The 25,676-nt window shown below is 36.5% G+C and overlaps 1 long non-coding RNA gene across 1 annotated transcript; it reads right to left on the bottom strand.

The window, feature by feature from the left end:
* Positions 1-1,233: 1,233 nt before the first annotated feature.
* LOC134471172 (uncharacterized) lies at positions 1,234-17,604 on the bottom strand. The gene is made up of 3 exons (XR_010040481.1): positions 17,436-17,604; positions 7,173-7,348; positions 1,234-1,734 (listed from the first exon to the last, which is right to left on the bottom strand). It is a non-coding gene; the product is annotated as an uncharacterized LOC134471172 (long non-coding RNA).
* Between the last annotated feature and the right edge of the window lie 8,072 nt (positions 17,605-25,676).

Below are 25,676 nucleotides of genomic sequence, written 5' to 3' on the forward strand. Positions count from 1 at the left end.
GGGTAAAATAGCAGATCTCTGTTTCAACAACAACAACAAAAAAGATTCCAGGGTTACTAACTTTATAATTTGTTATTACTAGCACATCAGTACGAAAATAACTTTAATATGAACAATGACTAAATAAATTTGAAAATTGAGACAACTACATAAGCAGTATAACCCAGATGCATCTCCCAAATAGGAAGAGGCAAGGCAAAAATATTTAGCTTACCAAGTCAAGATTAGTCAGTACCTAAATTTCACAATGAAGTTATAAACCCCACTTGATTCTGCTTGTGTTAAGTTCTTGTGGACAGAACCGCATTTATGTCTTTAAAATTAGGGCAAAAACATTGTAGGAAAAAAATAACCCTTTTTTCAGTGAATATTAAACGAAAGTCATCAGTAACTAATTATATGCCAGGAGATATAGTAGACCCTGAAGGACTGAAGTAGAATGTACCTGGTTTGAAAAAAAAGAAAGAAAAAGAAAAAGAAAACCAGGGCTTCCTGTCCCAGGGTTTGCACAGAGGTTACATATTTAACACAGAAGTTTTATATGTCAAATTTATCCCAGGAATTTTATATCATTACAAACGAAACAAACACAACCATTTCCTTTCTAGGACTTCTGATCATTTGTGCTAGTCCTTTACCCTGGTGTAACAACTTTGAGGCTCGGAGACACTAAATAAGCTACCTGTAAGAGCAACACAATTTCTGCTTATCTAGAGACTTTCAGAAGGCCCATTCTGCTTGGATACACCCCTCCTCACCTGCCTGCCTTTCATGCGTCCTCTGCTGACCCTGTTCTAATGACCTCCTTGTAATCCTTGTAGGTCATCTCTGTGCCTTCTCTCACCATCCAAGCTCCATCCAGTACTGCTCCCAGGTTGAAAACATGGCTTTGTCCAGCACCTGTCTTCCCCTGAACCCCACCTGACCCACTTTGAGCTCCCAGGATCTCCTCCTGGGCATATTTCCTGCTGGGCAGACACCTGGCTTACCATTTGCTTGGCTTTCCTTGCAGCCAGCCTGTTCTCCCACCCACCTCACCTCCTACCTTCCTGGGCTATCAGAGGGTGTACATAAATCAGTAGTTATTTTCTGACACCCACAGATATTTTGTACAATATTCCATTTTCTGTGCTAGGAAACACAATGAAATCATAGACATACTTAAAGGGAAATCCATTGTATATAGTCTTTACTAGTTGAAATCAAGATTTAATACAATATAAGTTTTCCCTATTTACTCAAGATATTAAAACTTAAAGTTTTAGAAAAATTGAATAAATACCATTTTATTCAAATCACCACAGGCAATCAAAGGACACTGTGTAAAACCGTGTGTGTAAATCTCCAGTCAATTAGCATAGCAATATGAGCAATGAGTAGACCTTACAGCCTTTTCCAGACAAACACAGTAATTAAAAACAAATTACAATGCATACCGGATGTAGTGCATTACAATGTACCCCACCTGCCAACCAGCAGTTTAATTCATTCCAAGACTGGTCTAGCCAATTAGCTGCTCCCTAGTGGGTGACTTGGGCTTCCTGTGTCCAAGGACCATTTGTGAGGATCCACCTTGGACTGGGTCTTTTGTTCTCCAGAGGCAGCAGATCTTCCAGGAGAATGAAGAGTGGGTCTCTATCTATAAACTCTGCCTCAGCCACAGAATGTATTCTTTGTACTTTGCAGACGGCTGGAAGCATTCCAATTTCAACACCAGAATAGAATCCCCAGGTTCTAACGAGAAAAGAATAGTATTACTATTTTTGCTACAGGTGATTGTAATTAGAAAAAGAATAGAAAGAATCCAGCGTAGGGTTTTGACATCTTCATCAAAGGCTGCTGGCAAAAAACTTCCAGTAAAATGTCTAATTCTTTCTCTTACATAAAAACAAATCCATGAAATCAGGTCAAAGCAAAGCTTACTGGTTTAATTTATAATTGGTTTTTACATGTGTGTGAAGTATACAATGTTAACATTAAAAGAAAAGGACAGAGCTTACATTCTATAACTGAGGAAGTTAAGACCAAAAGTCACAAAGAGTGGGAGGCAGAATTAAAGCTCAACGTAGGTACATCCAACTGCAGCCACAGGATGGATGTGCCTTCCGCAGGGAAAAATGAGGACCCAGTTACAGAGATGTAGTATTTTGTTTTGTTTTGTTCTTTATAAGTTTGAAACATTTAACCATCCACTCAATGAGCATTTATTTAACACTACCTATGTGCCAGGTATGTACAAAGTGAATATCATACATAGTAGAACTCACAAATAGGTGTCAACTTTTGAGACAAAATACCTGGCAGCTCATTTCCAATGCCTGAGATAAAGACTAAATGGAGACATCTGACTTCAGCATAAAACAATTATTTTGTGATAGTCACTGACCGTGATCACTCCAGAGACTTCAACAAATACGAGAATGACATTCATAGCAAGAGCTATTCTTTCAACTCCAATATTCCCTATAGATTCTGGATCCTATATTTCTGTTTAAATGTATGTTAGTCAGCTTTCTATCACAGAACAAAATACCCAAGAAAACCAACTTTGAAGTAAAAGGCTTTACTTTGACTCATAGATTCAGAGGTTTCTATGACGGGCTTCACTGCTTCTGAGCCCATGCTGAGGCAGAACAGAGAGGGTGGAGGATGTGATAGGGCAAAGCAGCTCAGCTCAAGGAGGAGGAGTGGAGATACACAAAGAGAGAGAGACAGAGAGACAGAGACAGACAGAGGGACAGGAGGACAGGACAAGACACATCTTTCCAGATAATGCAGCTAATCACCTATTTCTTCCAATGAGGCTTTACCTCCTTGAGCGTCTGCCACCCTCCAATGGCGCCATCAAATGAAGGCCAAGCTATTAACCCTTGAGCTTTGGGGAGATATTTATAGTCCAAACCATAACAAAATCTTTGCCCCAAATTACTCTTTTAAAATCATGTTTATGCTTAATTACTCTCTTTGTTCCAATATGAAAAGAAGAAATGGAAGAATAATTCATAAAGGTAGGGTAAGAGTTATACAAATGGACAGTAGTTTTAAAAAGAAAAGAACAATCTGTTCACTAGGGAGGCATTTCCTGAATCAAGAATTTCTTGTCTGAAGCTAAAGCCCATATTAAAAGTGATTACTTTGCTCTAGATACTGGGACAAAATATGGGAAGCATTTTGGAAAGGTTCTGTATTATAAAACTTTGTTTTTCCTTTGTGACTTATAATAGAGATTTATTGAGGAAATTTGCTCTTTTTCCAGTGATAAATGCTGTCCAATCTTCCAGTTCGTAACATTTTCTGAGTGACTTTATCAAATCAAGGAGTTTTTCTTCATCAAAATGAAATCACAGATATACATTAAATATGTGTTTAAGCTTGAAAGGAAAGAAAATCAAAATGGTTCTATTATTTCCCTACTGAAAAGGTTTTTGTAATCAGCACAAGTCTTTCAATGGTGGTTCCTTTAATCATTCGGTTGGTATAACTGTAAGTGACATGCCTTTGAAATCATGAAAGGAAGCCAGGAAGTCAATATTAAGTTCACTGTAAGAATATGATGAATTTGCACTATTGTCTGGTCTCATTATATTCTTTGTCACAAAAATGAGTTATCACAGAATTATAATGTCTAGTATGTTCTTCTTTATAATACATTCTTATTCACATGACAAGAATTACGACAAGAGGGGAAAATGGACAAAATTAATCCGGCCTTATGACAGAAAATACTACATCAAATTAACTTGTGACGGGCAAGTATTTTTGTGGAGGCATTTATTGATGGCATCTGTCTTATGAGTCTACCTACATCAGTTCTTTATGTGCCTTATCAAGGATCTATCATGAATAGAATCCTGGAAAAAAACATCCTCTGAAGATAGTTCAGACTTACAGGAGAGAAATGTGATCTTTAAAGAAAAATCTCTCAGCAGATCAGTAACTTGAATTTTACACTACTACTTTTGAACAAATTTAAGCTTACTTTATCCCTTTATGAGAAATTCTACATCTGGATTTGGCAATTGAAATTTATTTGTGGATTTTATTTCAGTGTAAAACAAAAGTAATACAAACGTTTGAACAATAAATGAATTCATGCTTTAAGGTATCTTTGCTTTCCACTTTAGATATGTTATAACTAAAACAGAGTATCACTACAATGGTGTAATTCATATACTTTAACCAAGTTAAACTCTCTGAAACTAAATGTGAAAATACAATACAGTCACATGCAAGAAGGAAATGATATTGCAGATCTGTGACAACAGATGAATGTAAATCATATTTTTCACATATAAATAACTCTGATAAAGTAGGCAGGAACAAACAAGCTAGAGATTTCAAAGAAAAATGACACAATGATACTCAGTACAGCACAGAGAGGTCATCATCATCTTAAACTAAATGGCTATCTTTAAAAAAATTAGTTAGTGAAAGGAATTTACTCTGGTAATTCACCAAAGACTAAAGTCTGGCACATAGTTCTAAATTTTGGAAATCATCAATGCTTATTGTATGGGAAAGTTCTCTGAATTGCATGCGTCAAACCAGACAACACTTTTTTTTTTTTTTTTTTTTGGTGGATTGCTTTGCTGAAAAGGGCTACTGCATTTAATTTTGAATAACTCATAAAAGCAGACAGTGTTTAAGTTTTCTTTGTAAAAACAACGCCTGAAAACTAAATGCTGAAAATGTTCCTCCTGTCATGAAAAAAAAAAAAAAATGTACCATTTCATTTTTGTTGGAGGAGGTAACATCTGTGAGAGTATGACAACCTCCAAGTTGAACCCCCATTAACTCTATTTGCATATGGATCTCTAAGTTAGATGATAAATGAGAAAAGACACACATAGAGCTAATCAGATCCCCAGTGATTACACAAATGCAGACACTGCAGAACACAAGTTCCTGAACAGGGTTTTCAGGGCTTGATGCTGAAAATATCTTTCCTGGTTTTCCTTAGTCAGAGAATGTAATGTAGTATGCTGCTGTACTTTCATACCAGATTATACCTCTATTTGATTGTTTTCCAATGTGAACACAACATGTTACTCATGTCATTTCTTTAAGAAGGTCTAAAATAGGTATGACAAATTTATACAAGTAGAAAAGGCCAGATTTTGAGAGTACACAAGTGGCAGTTAAAATCTTGGTTTCAAGAGTTATCCCAATGTTTTAAAAGCATACGAACAAGACATCTTCCAGGAAGATGTGGCCAATGGGCATTTTCCATTATAATCACCCATTTCTTATGGAGAACACACATTAATTATCTGACCTAAATTTAGAATAAAAATTTGGGGAGCTATATCATTATTCTGAGGACTCTTGTCTGTGCTTAAATAAAAAACTATAATGAAATAGTCAAACCACATTGAATTAAAGTGCTCTGGGAATTGCTTAATATTTTTAACCTGTTCAATAATATATCTTCTAAAGAACCTGGCATAGTCATCTGTAAACAATTAAATTTTGGAGACTGACTTATTACAGAAGCATATGCTCTGTTAAAATAATTTAAGAATATCTTTCACAGCAAAACAAAAGAATAACGTCTTATAAATATGCAATTCACTTGTTCAAACCATTGTCTCGGTATATTACGAGAAATATTGCAATATATTATCACCAAAATTAATAAAGCACACCAGTGTACTTATTTCAAATAGCATAAATATAATATAGCCCATTTGAACAATTCTACAGTGAGAAAAATTAATTCCAAGTTAGGAAATTAGGCAGATTCAATTTTTAAAAAGCACAATCTCATAAGCCTACTATAATGAAATACTAAATCTAAGGGGAGGAGAAATGATTTAATTAAATACTTGAGTTTTAAATCTTTTACCACTATGCAACTGTGACCTTCCTCATCATACCTTTTCCTTCTTTGCACATCTGCCTTGCTCAGCTAAGCAAGAAACATAAGATGCCTCTATTTGTTATTATACCTCTAGATTTTTATTTTGGTAATCCCTTACCTTGAAATATCTTGAGTACTGCTATGAGTTATAGCTAGATGTCCCCCAAAGTCTCATGCAGGTCTCTTGGGAGATGATTACAACATGGAGGCACACTCATCCCTGATAAGTTTATAGCTACACGTGATTTGGGAAGTTAAGCCTGGGTCACTGGGGTTGCGGTCTGGAACACTCTGTCCTCCATCCTCCCTTGATCTCTCTTTCTCCTACCTTACTGAAAGGCTATGAACTCTTTCTTCTCTGACATGTACCTCTGCCATGCTACCCTGCTGAGGAGCCAGCTGTTTATGGACTTAAACATCAACAAACTGTGAGCCAAAATAAATATTTTGTCCCACCAATGAGAAAGTAACTAAGAGAGATACTACGCCATTGTTCTTAGTTTTTTAGTGGAATATAGTAAATAATTTTCAAGTCACTACTGTCTCCAAAATTATTTACAGATCTACATCTTTTTGGGTGAGAGAGGCAGACCTCTTCATTTTGGGATAACACACATTGGCTAATGACTCCTCCCTCCCCAACACCCACTTGTAGTCCTACAGATACCACTTTAATACAATTCCATAACTCGAGGAATGAGTATCGACTATGTTCTTCCCTGTGAATCTCTGTTTTACAGTCCAGCACATATATCTCTGTACTGAAATGTTCTAGGAGAAAAATCAAGATGCTTTACCAGTTTCCACAAAAAATGTACTCTTTTCCCCATCTCTCTCTCTTCTATCTCTTAGGAACAACAAGCAAAATCCTCTCTCTCATCCACTATAGCTCCATCCAAATAGGGGACCCTTAAATCCTCAGATCTCAGCTTCTGCTCATAGCAATAATCAAATCCTGTCCCAAGGTTTTTTAAATTCTCTCCTCTTACAAGATTTCCTGAGACTTATATTATTTTCCATCACTCAAGATTCCATTCACAGATCATTTTCTTTAAGTTTGAAAGAATGAGAATTCCATTTCACACTTGGGAGTGCCCATGAAGTTGCAGATTTTGGAGTGAGACTATCCTGATATCAGTCTCTTCTTGAAAATGCTGTACAACCTAGTGAAACAACAGAACACTCAGTTTCTCCACCGAAAAAGTAGGAAGAGTAGTTGGATTAAATTGGAAATCAGCTGTGAGAAGGAAAGTGACAGATTGAGAGTGAAATAACAATTTCTATTCATGTGATATTCTGTCCACTGTCTTACCTTGAGAGTTATGACCACAGGCAATGAATGATATACAATCCAGACTGAGCCCACCATCACATGCTGGTTATATCATTGAACACAATTTGTACATAATTTTAAGGATCTCCCAATCTTTGGCAACCAAAACATCATGCTGTGTCCCAGAAAGCTGCTGTGATGATACTTCTAAAATTCTGAAAGAAAACATGGAATAATTGCAGAGAAACTTAGAAGCACTGACAAAGAGAACATTGAAGAAACTGATTTTAAAAATTCCTCACTAGATGTTGATGAGGACAACTGGGGAGAATCTTAGCTGGTGAAATCTTTTCTTTTCAATTTATTAAAGTTTCTTTAGCAGGGTAGCAATAAATTATTTAATTCTTGAATGTGATGTCTATTAAATTATATGTCTATTAAATTTATATTATAAAACAGTCACATATTGTAATATATTATACATGTATTATTTGTATTACTGGACTTCATGATAGAATTTGTTTATACTGTGTCTACTTATATAGAATTATATTCATATAAAAATTTTAAGGAGTATGTACAAAGATTCACAGAGAAAAACAATCTAGTCTTTTAAGTCTTGGTTTTTCAACTTCTCAGCTAAAGATATTGAGGATGGGTACATTTTACTGCCCTAATAAGAATAACTCAACTCTTGATTGCTGGATGCATATGTTCACGATCATTTTTCATCTCTTCTATCAGTGATTCTCAACACTAGCTGCACATGAGGATCAATTGGAAGTAATTTAAAAATAGCCATAGGCATATATGTACCTTACAGCAGATCCTAACTTAATTGACCTATGGTGGATTTTGTGATCTACATTTGTTTCAGAGATCAAATATATATAATAGAGGAAGAGACTATTAGGACAAAGTTTATTCTATTGAGCATTAGAGGGCACACTTGAAGTCTTAGCCCTAATTAATTAGTTCTCAGACCACCCCCTCATTGAGAACCACCAAGATTTCATCACTAAAGTTAACATACTACTTCTCTCAATTCAGAAGACAATATGTTGTTTAATTAGCAGAACATATATGTTAGGAGTACATATGTGTTAGTAGTAGATGAAGTTTATATTTATCAATGACAGTGGACATATGTATACAACACATTTTTATTCTTTAAACCCCATTTCCCATTCTCTTTATTGTTACTCTTATTAGTAGTTCATATGTATGACATATAACATTTATATCTGCTATAGGCAAATGCATATACATGACATCTTAAATATTTTTATTTCCCATTCCCCTTCCTCAGAATCCTAGATCCTTTCCCATTTGCAAAAGATCTATCTCCTCGTTTCTTTCTATTAATCTTTTATTTTGCTTTTGATTTGTATTTTTACTACTCAAAAGAGAAATAGCATACAGTACTTAACCTTGAGAGTCTGATTTATTTCACTTAACATTGTTTCCAGGTGTACCCATTTTTCTACAAATGTCTCAAATGTTTTCACTTTTATAGCTAAGCAGTATTCCATTACTGTCAATGGAAATATATGTCCTCAGTTTATATTTGTTCCACTGATAACATTTTTCTAAATAGTCCACAGACATCAGAGGTAATCCATGCTAATATCAATATAAAACAGTGTATATTAAGCATAAACTTTTACATTTATTTCATTTAACTTCAGTATATCAATGTTTTATTACTTTGCTCATTAGCCAATGAACAACATGAATTTCAGATATTTTATTACCTAAATGAGAATACTAGTCTAATTTTTTAATCTGCTCCCCCATTTGATTTCAGTTCCCAAACCCAGAAATTTTACATTTTTGACAAAAACTTGAGAATACTAAGACCAAAGAAAGTTATTGAATCAAATTATCTTTTGTTTAAATTTTCCAATCATTGTGAATATGCTTCTAATTTTCCTGTTCATAATTTCACAACTTTATCTTATTCTATTTCCTTTCTAAAAACTGTATGTGAGATTTGAAAAACTGTGTATATATATATGGCTATTCTAACAGTATATATATATTTATTCTATACACACACATGCATATAAACTCTCATATGTATGAGAGAGGGTATTAGAAGAGTTAATGGTTGTTATTTAGTGCATGAAGAGAGAAGGAGGCTGTGAGAGCTAATCTAGAAAGGAAAAAGGCAGCTATCCAACTATCAGCCACTGTAAAACTCTAATGACTTTGTACACATTCTGCAGCTTCTGCTTATCTGACTAGATTTTCTCAGGCTAAATGTTGTTCAGGTCATCCTTTCAATCATTTGGCTTTTCAGTCCCTGTCCTACACAACTGTTACTTTACAATTGTAAAATAGTGAACACTTTTTTAAAATCATATCTCCACATTTCTGATTCTTAAAATTGTACAAAACCCTCTTTTAATAGATGAGTCTTACAGTTAAGCAGCACAGTCTCAACTTATCTCTTATCCCTTTATACTCGCTGGGAGAAGAATGAAGTCAAAAACATGTAATAGTTAATAGAAAAGAACAGGTTGATACTGGAATGGGCTGACCCAAATTGAACCAATCACAGCCTTTCCCAAGACATTGGCGATCCCAATTCCAAGTTGGGAGATTTCTCCCAAAGAAGAATGTATCTTCCACTGGAATGACGAACAGTACCAATATACAGAGAAAAGGAAAGACAGGACACAGAGAGATTTTCAAAGTTAGTTAAACTGAGAGATTCATGTGTTTATGTGCTTTGTGATACTTCTTTTGAAATTATTGTTCTATGTTACATATTTTTTGAATAAATATCTTTTGCCTAAACAAGTTTGATTTGAGAGGCTGCCACTTGAGTTACAAACAACAAACTCATACATACACTCTGAGGTGTGAAATATTTCAAAAGACAGATTGAATTGAGTCTTGGTAAAATAGAACAGTGAGCGTACCAAGATCCCAAATGAAGCAGATGGCAGTCCTTTGCTACCCAGCAGCAGAGCAGTTGGCTAAACTATCACTGATTGTCTTTTGGATGCAGACTCTGTGCTTACAAAATCTAGAGCAACTGAGGACAAGAGACCCAACTCTGAAAAGACTGAAGAATTTTGTCTAATTCATAAATGTAAGTATGGTATCATACTAAAAAACAAACAAGAAAACCATTCCAAACTAGTCTACTTGATAGAAATGAACACTGAAACTATAAACTGGTTGCCATCTGGATGTAAGAATGATCTTTTGAAGGAAGAGCTTTGTTAAGGGAAATGCTTTCTATCTGGATCTTCGACACTGAGGAGGAGCAGATACTTGTGCATTTTATGAACAACAAAAGAAAACATGTTATCATGCTTTAAAGGTGTACGCCAATTAAGACAAAGTAAATATGGAAGTGAGAGTACAGAGAGATAAGAACCTGGAGATTATGAGAAACTTTGTTCTCCTTGCGTTGCTAAGGACCTTTTCCCATATAATTCCTGTCTGTCAAAGAAAATGATGCTGCTAATTTGGGAATTAAGTATAGGGCTAAGTAAGCTTATCTTTAATCTCCCCATCTCTTCTTTTTTGTGTTCAACTTTATCTCACTAAGTTGTTGGTTACAGGGAAAGAATTTCCAGGCATAGTGTTGAAGAAGCAGAAGTCCAAGGGCCCAAGTATGCAGGGAACAAGCTTGATCTTCAAGACTAGCAGGGTTATCAGCCAGAATAAAGAGCTTGAGAGCAATCTAGCTGAAGTACAGAATTTAAAAACTCAGTAATAGGAAGAATGAGTTCAAGTGAAGGAATCAAGTCACATGTCATGAAAGGGGTAACAAAAATCAGGCAGTCAGTCACATCTGGGTCATCCCCTTTCTTGTTTTTTTAATCACTGAAAATGTAATCAAAGCACCAGAATAGAGTATATTCAATACTTTAAAGAGGCTTGACTTGAAAGTCAAATATAAAAATGAGCAATCATTTCCTCATTCTAATGCCTAAGCAGAACACAACACATCAACCACAAAACCCATTGAAGTGTCTGTAAGTGGGGCTGTAGAGGGGAGAGGGGTGCAGACAGCCTGCGACAAGGCATTCAGAACAGAGTGTACCCTGAGAGCACCTCCAAATACAGACAGGCATTTATCTCTCCCCTTAAGCAATTGTTTTTCTTTGAAGAGGAAATTTTCTTGGTTTTTATTGAGAGATTTTGAACATCTATCAAAGATAGAAACTGAAAATACTTAATAACTATTATTTGATTTCTATCACCTCCCCCATCCCAGTGTCACTCATGAGTCTGTCCAGTGTAACTGCAATCTAAGCAATGCATTCCTTTTCAACATATTTACTGGTTTAAAATAAAAAGGTAAAATAAAACAGTTTCTTTGAGGCATAATTCACACATCCACATCCACTCCACATCCCAAATCACTGGTCTCCCTGGGAGCTGTGCCTTTAGTTTTGCTTAACCTTAACTTTTCACATGACAGTATGACCAAGAGATTGCAACATCATCATGTATTTGATTAAAGATGCAGCCCCTTTATAGCACATTTCCAGTAAGATAAAATATTCAGTGGCATGATTTCTAGACAATAAATTTCCTACAGTATGACTTATAGCTGGCTCATCAGCCACAAAAGCTGAATAATAATCAAAGTTAGCCTCCATATTTCTAAAACGAAGGCACTGGTGTTTCCGATCTTAATTCTTAGTCTGACATTGGTTAAAGAGGGGCTAATATCCCATGTTTTACAGTGTCATCAATATTGCAAATAAATGCATAACACAATGAAAATATTTATGTATGTTGCTATCTAGAAAGATATAGTTAGGAAAAATATGGTAAAATATAAGTAACCTTGACAAATGAGGCTTCATTGAAATAGTTTCCAGGCCTTGCCCAGAAACATAAATAATTCACAGAGCATGGCACCAAATATAAATGAATAGCAGTTTTTATTAATCTGTCCCTCTTTTGTTAACCAGAGTTTTATTCTTTCACAATGAAACACATTGTCAACCATTTTCTGTTGTATCCCTGTGTCATTATCTGCAAGCTATGAAATTTCTTATCTATCTGTGTATAGCTAATCAAAATACAATCAATTGAGGATGTTTGTTTATAAGTTGTCCCAAGGGCTTTCGAAATACTAAATCATCATTGTATCACTGTGATCCATTGGTGTTTGAAGAGATAATGCCACCTGGGAAATCTTAATACGGACCAATTAACCCTTTAATAAAATACATAGTTATTGACCAATGTCCTTTACCAAAAGGTAAAAATTATTGTCATCATTGAAAAATTAAATTCCATTTTCATGTGATGTAACACATGAAGTCATCAACACAACAGTCTAGGAGGGGAAAAGAAGAGAGATGATTGCCCTTCTTGGTTGCTGTGTTGGGTGTTACAATGAAGTGAAAAATGTACCTGAGTTTGAAAACTGCCTTTGCCCATCATTAGCTGAGTGTCCTTAGGCAGAATCTCCCTGAGAATCATTTTCTTCCATTGTTAATCAGGTAATATAACAACTTGGGAAGGATGTTCCTTGTAATCTTGTAAATGAGGTCACATTTGTAGTTTCTAACAAAGGGAGCTTAATATATGTTCCTTTCCCTTGCCACTTAATTGAGAAAGCAACTTGTTTTCTCATTGTGCTGTATAAAATTTCTCTGGGGTCTATTCCTAGAAGTGGAATCACTAAGGTACTTTGGGTTTACTACCAGTTTATTCACAGCTAATTTGTAACAGACTACACACCTACAAACAGTGTATAAGAGTTCCTATTCCCCACATTCTAAGTTCTTTACTTAGCTTACTTAATCTGCATAATATTTCTAATAGAAAACCTACTATTCTGGAAATTTATGAATGAAAACATTAGGATATAGAGAACTAAATGTTCTTCCAAATTTCACATAGCCAATAATGATGGAGACAGGGTCAAACCCAGGTGACCATGCTTTTCACATGATTACATTAGGTATAAAACTTTGACTCTGGGGAGATGTGGTAGCAAGAAACATAGATTTTGCCATTGTCAAAGTAATTTCATGCCACATAGCTAGGCAAAAGTTCTGGACAAAGAAGATATACATCCAATTCAAATCAAGTCAACAATTGCTCTGTGACCACACAAGTTGGCCAGCTATTTTCTAGAGGCATAAGAATTTATATCTTTGTCTTAAAAGAGCAAAATATATATTTCTCAGAAGCAGGAAAGAATATAAACAAATATTTAGTCATTTCTCTTCACTCAAAAGTACTATTACTATTTTCTTCCTTGTTCTTCAGGTGAAATGCATTTCTGAAAGTTATTAAACCAAGGAGAGATTCTATTTTATGAGGTTCCAAGCAGTAGAATGGGATGAGAAAAAGCAATGAGAGAGTTTGCTTACCACTCTTTCTTTCTCCTGAGCAGTCAATAAGTGATATAATATCAGTACAGAATTTAAAACTAAATAAAATTTAAAAATAAATGTTCTTTATTATCACTATGCACTGACAATTCTAAATAATTTTAATGCCAGCACTGTTTGGAATAGAGTATAAATAAAGAAGAGGAAGAAGCAAAAGGAGGATAATATGCTGGTAGATCCGGGGCATAGACAAAGGACTCCAAGAAGTACAGTGTCAGTTAGCTCCTTTTAATGTTTCCTACTCCTCTTCAGGAACACTTTATCCAAATATTTTAGCCTAATGTTAACTGTACTAAGAGAAATCACAGGAGGGATCCATGTCCTCACCTGACCCGGCCTGTGGGAAAGTCCACAGAGACCCTAGAGCGGGAGTGGGGATGAAGAAGGGACAAGAGACACAAAGGATGGAGACAAGACGAAGTCCGATCAAGTCTTGTTTAGTCACAGAAGGAGTAACAAATATATAGGGTATTGAGGAGGAGGGATTTGGGTTCTGAGACATCAGCAGGTAACTTAGCAACAGTGGCAAGACCAAGGGTTATAGGTCAATTCAAATTTCCTGGGCACAGGCTCACAGGGTGGGCTGATTAACATAATTCCTGAATAGGCCAAATAAGCTAGGTAGGCAAGGTGCTGCTTAACTACCAAACTTAACTCCTATAGGGAGTTAAGGTGGTACAGCCTACAGATGTTAAGGTGGTGTGGCCTGCAGATATAAGGTGGCAGCCAATTAGAGGGCTTCCCACACGTCCCCTTTACTTTAAAATATAAGAGGCATATAAGAGGTTGCATCCTTGAGGAGACTGTGCCTGTCTTGGGTCAAGGTGCTTCCACAGGGGGCCAACCTAGCCTTTTCTGTCATTGGAAGGCAGGGCCCAGTTCCTGTCTTAGGTGGAGGTTGGCATCCCATATGAGGCCCAGTTGCCCATCTCTGGCTATCCAGTCTATCGCACCAAAGCAAGAGAAATGTAGCAGGCAGCATGATTTCACAAAGCCTTATCATAATACAGTTTTGCAGGCTCCAGGTAATTTTCTCTATCAGCCATTCTAAGCCTGTGGTAATGGACCTGTAGGTTGCATTTTTATGGCATCCACCTGTTGTTTGACAAAAGCCATCAATTTATTCTCATAATCCCAAGAGACAGGATCCAGGCTGTTGGTTCCATCTTTTAAAGATCAAAAGCTGCAAAAAAAGTCTCTCATTTATTGCCCCTGGAGTCATCTGTAACATTATCCTCTATTTGTTGTATTTGATCTATTTGTTTAACCAATTGTTCTGGCAGCCATCTCCCAGATTTCATCTCTTTAGAATAAATGCATACTGATCCTCGTCCCCAGATAAGGACTGGGTCTAGACCATGCCATGAGTTAGTCAGGGGGTCTCTCCATAGTACAGAAGCAAATTGCTTTTTTGTTTCAGTATGCCAAAAACGAGTGGCTGCTTATTGTCCAGCAGCATCCAAATTTTAAAAAATTAAGGATGAATAAGGCATGAGATAGAATATTTTTAGGTGTCCCCCTTGTGGGGTACCATTTCCCCTTTTTTATTTTATCAACAGTGAGTTGAAGGGAGAGATGTGCCCTTTCAACTGTGCCTTGACCTTGAGGGTTATAAGGTATGCCTTTTATATGATGAATATTGAGATGTTGACAGAAACAGGCAAAGGCAGAACTAGCATAGTCTGGACCATTATCAGTCTTTGATTGTTGTGGGCATCCCAAAACGGATAAGGTAGTTAACAAACAGCTAATAACATGTTTGGTAGCTTCACTAGTCTGGGGAAAGGCATAAATGAAACTACGAAAGGTATCTATAGTCACATGAACATATTTAAGATTTCCAAACTTAGGAATGTGGGTGACATCCATTTACCATAATGCACTGGGGATAAGTCCTCTAGGATTAACCCGAAGTGTGGAACTGAAAGGTGTGTGGTACAAAGGGGGCAATTTTTTACTGTCTGGCTTGTTCTCTAGTGATCTTGTGCATAAGATGGAAGGTTTGGTCATTGAGATAGTAGAATTGATGACTCTTTTGTGCTGATGTAACATTGTCGTCATGATCACTGGAGCTAACATTAGCTAAAGTACAAAGGAGAGCTTGCAGTCGAGTGGCCAGGTCTGCTGCATGATTACCATTGGCCAGAAGTCCTGGTAACCCAGAGTGAGCACATAGATATACGATTAAAAAAAAAAAGGGCATGTTCTTTTTATAATAAGCACCAGTATTTGCCTAAACAGTTCTCCAATGCTGGAGGCACTTTTGATTTGGCCAGCTGTTTCTAGCAGGGGCACAGAGTGTGCAATATAAGTGCTTTCAGTATGTAAATTCACAGGCTGATTGGGAAATGCTGAAAGGGCTGCAGCAATGGCATGCAACTCTGTGATCTGGGCTGATGTACTGTTTGTTTGGAAGGATACAGTTTTACCAAGTGAATATCCACTATTTTGAGCAGTGACAATGGTATACCCATAATTAAACCCATTTGTGCCAGTAGATCTCTACCCCAAAGATTTATTGGTAATCCAGCTATGACATATGGCTGTATTGTGCCTTGATTGCCCTCTCTGTCCTCCCAGGTCAGAAATTTTGAACTTCTTTCTGGGTTTTGGCTTTGACCCATGCCTTTTAAATGAGTCAAAGTAATTGACATTGTAATCTCTATCTCTGGAGTCTTTTTTGCAGTTCTTTGCAAAATGACCAGTCTCTCCACAGGAAAAACACTTTTGTTTATTTTTTTGAGATAAGAACTGTTTAACTGTAAACTCTTGCAAGGTGGCAGCCATAGCAAGGCCTTGCTGATAAGCAGTTCTCATGACAATGGTACCAGGGATTGAACTCACAGCCTTTTATTTGTCAGGCAGGCACTTGTGCTACTGAGTTAAATCTCCAGCCCTGGGAATCAAACTCACAACCTTGTGCTTAGCTGGCAGGCACTTATGTCTCTAAACTAAATCCCCAGCCCCTGCTTAATGCTTGTGAAAGAGGTACTCGTGTAGTCCTTAAATTGCTTTTGGGCCTCTCTGTGGGCATAGGCATCCTCCCCTATTAGCATATCAAGGCCCCACCCATTGCCGGCTTGCATATTGTATCTGGCGGGCTCTTTGCAATTTTCTATATATTCTGATTTCCACAAAAGATAATCCCCACCCAATAAAGTTGCTTGGGTCAATCCTTGCCAATCTGTAGGTGTGAGCCAGCCACCAGCCAAAGAATTTAAAACAGCAAGAGTATTCATGGCTGTGTCTCCCTACTATGTAACCACTGTTTTAAATTCTCTATTCAGTTTGAAATCGAAACCAGAGTAGTCTTGAATAACTCCACCCTCTGTGTCCCTCATTTCCATCACAGAGAAAGCCTCCATATCATCTAGCTTTAATATTGGATCAGGCCAGCGGGTAAATTTAGAAATCATGCCTCTCAGTGGGGGGGTCACTGAGCGGGAGAAATCCCAGATGAAACTCTGCAGTTAGTTTCATTTTTCATTTTAAATTTATCTGTTTTTAGTTTTTCTAATTGAGCTATCAAATCCTGATGTTCTTTTTCTAGTTCAATCTGTTGTTTTAAAAATTCAATTTAGTCTCTTAATTCCTTCCTAGTATCGAAAGTTAAACACACTGAAGCCGGAACTATATGGCCATTACAGTATGGGAGAGGGGCACACAGCTACCAGGTCGCTTTGCTCCAAGTTAAAGTTTAGACCTAATGGACAATTGCTTAATTTTTTTTCCTTTACCTTTCGCATCTTTAAAGCTCTTGTTAATCTTTTAACAAAAATCTCATGTTGGCTCATTCCTTGTCCTAGTGGACACAATTGCTAAATTTTTTTCCTTTATCCTTTGCATCTTTAAAGCTTTTCTAAATTTTTATCAAAAGTCTCATGCTGGTTAATTTATTGTCCCATAATCGCTTTTTACTTACCGAGGTTCAGCGGCATGGCAGGCTCCCACATCAGTCCTCTATTTTCTTTTCCATTTTCTACTTTGGGCCCATGAACAGCATCCTTCATTAAGTCCCCTGTTCTCGGGTCCCACGTTGGGCACCACTTGACCCGGCCTGTGGGTAAGTCCCCAGAGACCCTAGAGGGGTAATGGGGATGAAGAGGGGACAAGAAACACAAAGGATGGAGACAATACAAAGTCTGATCAAGTCTCATTTATTCACAGGAGTAATAAATATATAGGGTATTGCAGAGGAGGGATTTGGCTTCTGAGACATCAGCAGGTAACTTAGCAACAGTGGCAAGACCAAGGGTTATAGGTCAATTCAAATTTCCCGGGCACAGGCTCATAAGGTGGGCTGATTAACATAATTCCTGAATAGGCCAAATAAGCTAGGTAGGCAAGGTGCTGCTTAACTACCAAACTTAACTCCTATAGGGAGTTAAGGTGGTGCAGCCTGCAGGTGTTAAGGTGGTGTGGCCTGCAGATATAAGGTGGCAGTCAATTATAGTGTTTCCTACACTCACCAAGGATGAAAGTGGTATGTAAGCACCTTCCGGATAATGGAGCAGAAATAATGAGGTGACAAAAGATCACTAGGAGGGAAATCCAAGGAAAATTGCAGTGAAAGGCATATAGGAATAAGAGTAATGAATACAAAAAATTATTAAAACTGAAAATCACAACTGAATCTAGGGGGACCAGAATAGAAAACACAAATTATAAAGACATGAGTAGAACCTGGAGCATCAATAGCTCTGTAATTTAGACACAAGCCAATTGCTCCCCTACACACAAAAGGAGTTGGATCTATCCACAATTTTTCTAAGAAAATTCTAAAATTGGAGTTTAAATGGAAAAATTATTGATTTATTAAATGTTGCAAAATAATGCAACAATTCACATCCTTCCTTATTGCCACAGAGAATACTCATGCCTTGGAAATTTCAGGAAATGCCCAAAATGTGCATGGAAATGATCTGAAATGTACATAACAGATGCAAAGATTGTTATGTAACTGAGAAAGAAAAGATTGACCTATTAAAAATACTCATATATAACTGTGAAATAGGCAGACTATAATGAATACTATACGATGAATACATGGGAGTTATTAGGAGAGTCCATGGATAAAGGTTACTTAAATAGTCCTTAATTATGGAAAAGCTCTCTTTTTGTTTTTTGGTACTGGGGATCAAACTCACAACCTCACATTTGCCAGGCAGGTGCTTATGCCACTGAGCTAAATCTCCAGCCCTTGTGGATAAGCTCTTGACAAGAAGAGATGATGGAGGAAGCAGGAAACAAAGAAAAATGAAATAGGAGCAAAAGGTTACTTTAGAAAATACAGTTCAAGATTCTTTTAATCCACTATGATTGAAAAGCTGTAATTGTACAAATTTTCTGGATAAGAAACCATGAGAAAGGAAAGTGAAGTAAAACGAGGAAGGTGGGTCTGATCACACCATAGAAGGCCTTGGTAGACAAGTTGAGTGATTCGTACAAGGCTCAAAATGCATGTAGAACCCTTAAGGAATTGTAAAGGTCAGTAACTGTAAATTTTCCCATTTATTAGCCATCTAAAATTTCCAAAAGTATTATCAACAATGGCAAATTTATAAAATATTTTTCTGAAGTATGCCATGGTACTGGCACTGTCAAAGTTTAAGCAATAATAGAAGGTTGTGATTAACGAAAATAACCTTACCTGCTCCAAAGAATGATGATCATGTGGTTCTAGCTATACACAAGGAAATGTGAAAATTCTCTTACTGAGCAAAAGAGAAAAATCTAAACACACATCTAAAGGGAAGAAGTACAGCCCTACGGCTAGAGGGCATATTTGTCACAAACACTAAGCATTTATGGACCCCAAATGCCTTGCATTGGTTTTCAGAGTCCCAAACGTTCAGTGGTTTTTTTCCTGCAGAGCAACATATGTAAGCTGCTTAAATCAGCTTCTGACATCACTTCAACTTCAAACTAGAGGCTCTGGGAGGCTTAGCAGATGGCAAAAACCATCCAATTCTCTACGTGTGTTCAGCATAAGGTGCTCATATGCTGTCTTGGACCCAACTGAGCTGAAATCTTGCCTGGGAGAGAAATACATGGTGTTCGGTTTTATGGTGATGACTCAGAGCTCCAGCTACTTGAATGATGTCCTGCTTCTTTCTTTTACAAAGGCTAAGCAAACAGTCACAGTGTTTTACCTGCTTTCTAACCAGGCTTAGGAAAAAATGAAAGTCAATTAATTGCCATTTGGCTGTGAATCAATTTAATTCTGGATAATTCAGGACCCTCAGATCACTTTAGAATTTATAATATTCTTTTTTTAAGATTCACTTCTCCATTTCTGGATACCTCTTTGTAAAGTTCAGACACAGAAGCTAAGACATTGTTTCAATAAGAGTGAAAAGAGATCAGTACCTAAATATACAGATCAGAAGCATGAAATAATCTAGAATGCCAGTTTACAATTTATAATTAGAGATTATAATTATTACAAAACAATTATAATTCCCCAAACTGACCTTCAAAGCTTCCCAGTCAGGCTCTGTCTTTTCTCCCAGACCCATTTCTGTATACATACTACAATCATTCAACCTAGATCACTCTCTGTTTTCTTACACAGCATCCTGTGTTCTTCACACTACTCCTTCCTCATAGGCTGGCCTTTTCCAGGCAAGACTTTCCTTATTTCCAATCCATCTGTAAATCTAGCAGGTTTAGAGTGGACAGTCCATGGTGGAGGTGGAAATGATGGAGTGACAGGGAAATGGAGTTAAAAAACAAAAAAGGCCATGATCTTTTTCTACAGAATTTAAACTTCACCTCCTAGGACACTGTTTCATAAAGTGCCTATAGATCATCTGCCTCTGTTTACCTGGGAATCTTTTAAAGAATCATATTGCATATCCGTGAATGAGGACCAAAAGTAGCCATTCAACAGAACAATTAAATTTGGGCAGTGAGTTAAAGCTTACACACACACACACACACACACACACACACACACACACACACACGAAAGTTGGAATGCTACAGATGTTTAAGAATTACAAACTTGGAAATGTGGCTAAATTTGTATTTAGGAGATCTTATTCTGACAATACTATCAGTCTAGGAAACACAGGGAACTGTATTAAAGACAGGGAGACCAATTGGGAAACGATTTCAGTGGTTACTACTCTCATTTCTCTTCTGAAATTTGACTTTTTCCTTGGCTTCCAACCCTAGACTACTTCTTGGTTGTCCTGCTACATCTTGGCTGGACTTCCATGTCCTTCATGCTCATCCTCTTCTGCCTTCCTTTGCATGGCTAATGTTCTGGTTTCTATAGGCAGCCCTTTTCTTGTCTAGACTGTCTCTTTAACATCTCCTCCATTCTCATGGCTTCAGGCACTAGATACAAACCCACAGATTTATACATCTGGTAGCAGACTTCTTTCTCCAACTACTTAATGAGATGTCTTTACCTGAGGTTTAATGGGCATGTCCAAAATTCACACACTTTTGTCTTTACCTACATCTCTTCCTTTAGTACGTATCTTATCTTTATTGCTGTAGTAAAATCCACTTGGTTAAGCCAGAGTCCAGAAAGCCCCACTTGAAATCCACTCCATCCTTCAAGCCACTCTTACATTATCAGATTCTTCTCCTATCTTCTACTAATAAATACCTTTTCAATCCATGCCTTCTTCTACATCTCCATCCTCATATCTTTGGTTCAGATCCCACTGTTTTACAAACACCCTAGAATTTGTCCCTTCCTTAGCCAAGGAAAGGGCCAAATATCACATGCTGACAAACACAGGAAAAACTTCCAAACAATAGATAGTAGTATCAGATGTCTCTGTTGAATAAAGCTTTGTACCTTCAGTGTTTATTTACTGAACTGTAGACAGCTTTCTGTAAGAGATTTCTAATTGCACTATGCTATAACTGGTAAAGTGGTCTCAGTTCTTTGCTATCAACACACAATGTGAGCATATCACTAGCACAATAAAGCCTGGAAAAGCAGCAGGAAGGGTAACTGCAACTGACTCACCCAGGCCTGTCTTTCTCCTTCCCTGGTATAATAAAACAGTGGCTGTTGGGGAGACAAAAAAAAAAAATGTGTACACTTGTATGCATACAGACACATATATAAATTAAAAAGCTATGGCCCCTTTTCTCTGCCCATTGAGACTGAAAAAATAATGAAATTTAGTTTTAGAGTCCCAAAACACAATTAAATATGTCCCCGAGTTGATGGGTTAACAGAAAGCTCCTGGGAACAGGTAAATTTTCTCTCAGTAGAATTTCCCTTACTTGAAATTCCAAGCACTGAACTTGGAACAGAAATATACAACTGAAGCCCCTATGGTAGAGAAATTCTGGAGAAGGACATCCTAATGCCATTTCTCCTACATGGAATTTTAACTATTCTGTACTGTTAACGCACATGACCATGACTATGAACAGGGGCACAAAGATGGCTGTTCTTTCTGTAGTTAGTGCTACCCTCGCTCTAGACAAGACATGCCATTTAGATCCCTGCAGAGGTATACGAAGTACAGATTGTTATCTCTTTCAGCTTCTGGAATATAGATTCAGAGAGGTTAAACTTTCTTTTAAAAGTCACAAAGCTGACTTAAAACTGTTAGATGTGAGACTTAAATGCAAGTTTAAGTAAATTAAAGGGCATCTCTTTCCATTAGCTGTAACTCTTTTTGCTGTTTTATATCCTATTAATTGTTTTCATCTGATAACTTTGTGATAAAAATGTTAACAAGTTTCAGCCATGCTTGTCCCATGTTTCAGTAACTCTTGGGAGGATGGGATTGCAAGAAGGTGGATGTATCATCATGAGCTATTTTCCTTGAAATTAATTTCCTGTATGATTTCCTGTATGATTCACATTAATTTCCTGTATTATGCTTTTAATAGTTTTGCATCCGACAATTATTGGTAATTAAAAACCTAGTGGGAATTAGTTTATTAGATCACTTTGTAAAGTGGCTGTGAGCTGAGCTCTGAAATGGAATTAGGTGGTAAATTGTTGTCATTGAGAGAGCAGTATCTTTTTAGTACAAGTATCAATAATGTGGAAATTATGAATGTTGGCAAAGGTTAGGTCCTAAAACTATTTTCTCTCTGTAAAATAACTGTCCTATGCCACAGTTCTCAATGCTTTTTGCTTAGATTTTAATATACAATATATGATACACGGCCAGTATTTTTACTTGGATATTTTATTCTAACTTAAAAACAAAACTGTGAAAAGAAGAGAAAAAGATTGGCTGCATTTTCTTTTCACACATTCAACACATGCTGTTGTAGAAAGATTTGCCTGCAACTATAAATCTGTTACAGATTCATCAAAAATGCCATTTGTATTTTTTAGAATTCTTTCAGGCACAAATCCATAAAAGAGTGTGTTATGTGTCCTCTGTAAACAAAACGTGCTTATTGTTGCTTCTTTGAGATTCCCCAGTTTAGCTCTTTTCTTCTCCCTGTTCCTTTCCTCTAATCCCCTTTTTTCTCTCTTTTCCCTAGTTTTTGTTTGATTTGTTTGTTTGTGACTTAACTTTTTGGTAATTAAAAAACCAATCAGGGAATGACATCTATAGAAACAACAGAATAAGGATACTCAAAAATCCTTTCCCTCAGAAAACAACTAGACCATTAGCAAAAAAAAAAAAAAAATGCCAAGATCAACTTCTCTGAACCCTAGAAATTAACCAAAGCCTTGCAACAATTTGGGGAACACTGCTGAACCTTAGTAAGATCAATGAGCTTTGTGTCATTCTTGTGTTATTCCCCTCCTCCACTCCCTGCTTCTGTGGTAGCCTTGAGAACCCACAGCCCACAATTACAGTGTAAACCAGCAAGATAGCAACCTCAAGAAGGGTCAGAATGAGGTCGAAGCTGTTTCAAAGCTTCTTTTTCTGAGAGTTGTCATTGTCTGACCTGTCTGGCACCTCCCTGGGAAACTCTACTCTCAGAATTATCTTCATTTCACCTCAGAAGTTCACCCAGTGAAAACAGCCTTTTCTGTGGGGTCATTTGTCAAAAACAATCAGTGGCATTGTCTGATATCAGGTTTCCTGAGGTGGTCGTGATAGCTGAGACAAAGAACAAGCTAATCAAGCAACTCAAAAGGAAAAGCTAAGAAAGAGTAGCACAAAAAAAAAAAATTATAGCGAAATTAGAATCTTCATATTTTCCTAGAAAAAGTATAAAATGGTACGGTAACCTCCAAAAAACAGCCTGGCAGTTCCTCAAATGGTAAACATTAACTCTGCACCTGGCTGGTATTTATATCTGGATGCTCAGTCCCGAAAAAGTGAAAATAACCCAAAATGTCCACTATTGTTAAATAAACAAAAGGTCATATCTATATAGCAAAATACTGTTCAGCTCTAAAAAGACATAAGGTACTGATGATGTCTGTTACAGTACAGGCAAATCTTGAAACCATTATGTTACGTGATAGAAGCCAGACCTAAAAGGCTACATACTGTGTGATTCTATTAATATAAAAAGACCAGAAGGTTAAAAAAATGAAGAGACTAAAGGTAGATAATGAGTGACTGGCAACTGAAATGATTTAGAGAAACCTTTGGGAGATATAAGAATTTATTTGCAGGTGATGCAAATGAAATGAAATATTCTAGACTTAAATAATGGAAATGATTGGACACCACTTTAACTATAGTAAAAGCAACTGAATTATACAATTTAAAAGAATGAATTGTATGATATGGAAGTATCTGCATAAAATAAACAAACAACACAGTATATGTAATTAAATTCTGTCATGCGAAAAGTAGAAGTGAACACTGGGTTTTGTAACTGACTTCTCTGAACCAAGCTACTAAACACTCTGAGCTTCATTTTCTTTAAATATAAGATGAAATTTTGACTGTATAATCTTTTTTCATCAGGCCCTACTTAGGCCAGCACTCTATGACTTCATATGTTGAATCAACACTAGTGTAACCAACATCCTCACATGTGAGCCCAATATTTAAAACATCATATGGTTATCTGAGTTATTAAAAAATAATTTCAATATTCTATGATGCATAGGTATCATGCTGGGAGGATGGAAAGCATCACTGAATAAAACACACAAAACTCTTTGCCCTAATTTAGCTGACATGCTTATTAAACATATCCTTTCCTTATTGCACCAATCTAAATTTACCATGTACAATAATAAAATTTTGAGACTTTGATATCCGATAACTGAATTAGTATCACTTGTGTTCTACAAGAAACATTATACCATGGAAGTATAAGAGAAGATTATTACCTATGAGAAAGGTCAAAGGCAGAGATTAGACTTTGTAAGTAGAACACCACCACCTTTGATCTAGATATTTTTTCAAATGCTATAATTTTGAAGAGAACAGAATCTCCTGAGCCTGGCTAATAACTTTCAGAATAGCACCTGTTGTGCTATATTTATTAACACACATTACATAATGGAATTCAAGGCTAACCCAGTTGTGCTATAATTTTCAAGGCCTATATTTGCCATCTGCTCCTTCCATTTAAATTAAGATTAATTTCTCAGCTTTGTCTACAAAATTTCTCCATTACCATATCGCCATTATTTTATCCACAAATCAGAATCAGCCTCTATTTTTGCATGAAAATTCTTTAAAAAGCAGGTCATGTGAAGTTCCAATATAAAAGTCTTTTGTGGAGGAAAGAAAGAATATGGCCCTTTATATACTTAGTTTGTCTGTAAAATCTGTTCTAAGTTTGTGTGTAGAAATGTAAGAAGTTATTTGTATGTTTTTTAACTAAGGACTAAAAAACAGTTAATATTCACAAATGAAGACAACATAAGCAATGTATGCACAGCTTTTCTTTTCTTTCTCTGTTTTGCTTCCTTTCTTTTTCTTCCTTCCTTCCTTCCTGACTTCCTTCCTTTCTTCCTTTCTTCCGTCCCTCATTCCTCCCACTTTTCTTTTAAATCAACTCAGTGCACCAGTGGTGGTGAAAGAAATGTATCATCACTGAGGGATTGTTTTTAATGTCTCATATTCTTTTAGCTCAAAAATTTCATAAAGAATCTAGAAACATTAATTTTACAGTCTTCACTTTATAGTTTCTATTTTCCTTCTGATTTTTTACTTGAAAAGGCTTTCCTGAAGAATAGAATGCAATTATGAGTTGGCACCAACCCTTTCCTAAACAGAAAATATTGTGTCAAATATAATAAATT

Source organism: Cavia porcellus, unplaced genomic scaffold (assembly GCF_034190915.1).
Source record: "Cavia porcellus strain 051 isolate PalLab524CR breed Dunkin Hartley unplaced genomic scaffold, mCavPor4.1 scaffold_17, whole genome shotgun sequence".
NCBI lineage: Eukaryota > Metazoa > Chordata > Mammalia > Rodentia > Caviidae > Cavia > Cavia porcellus.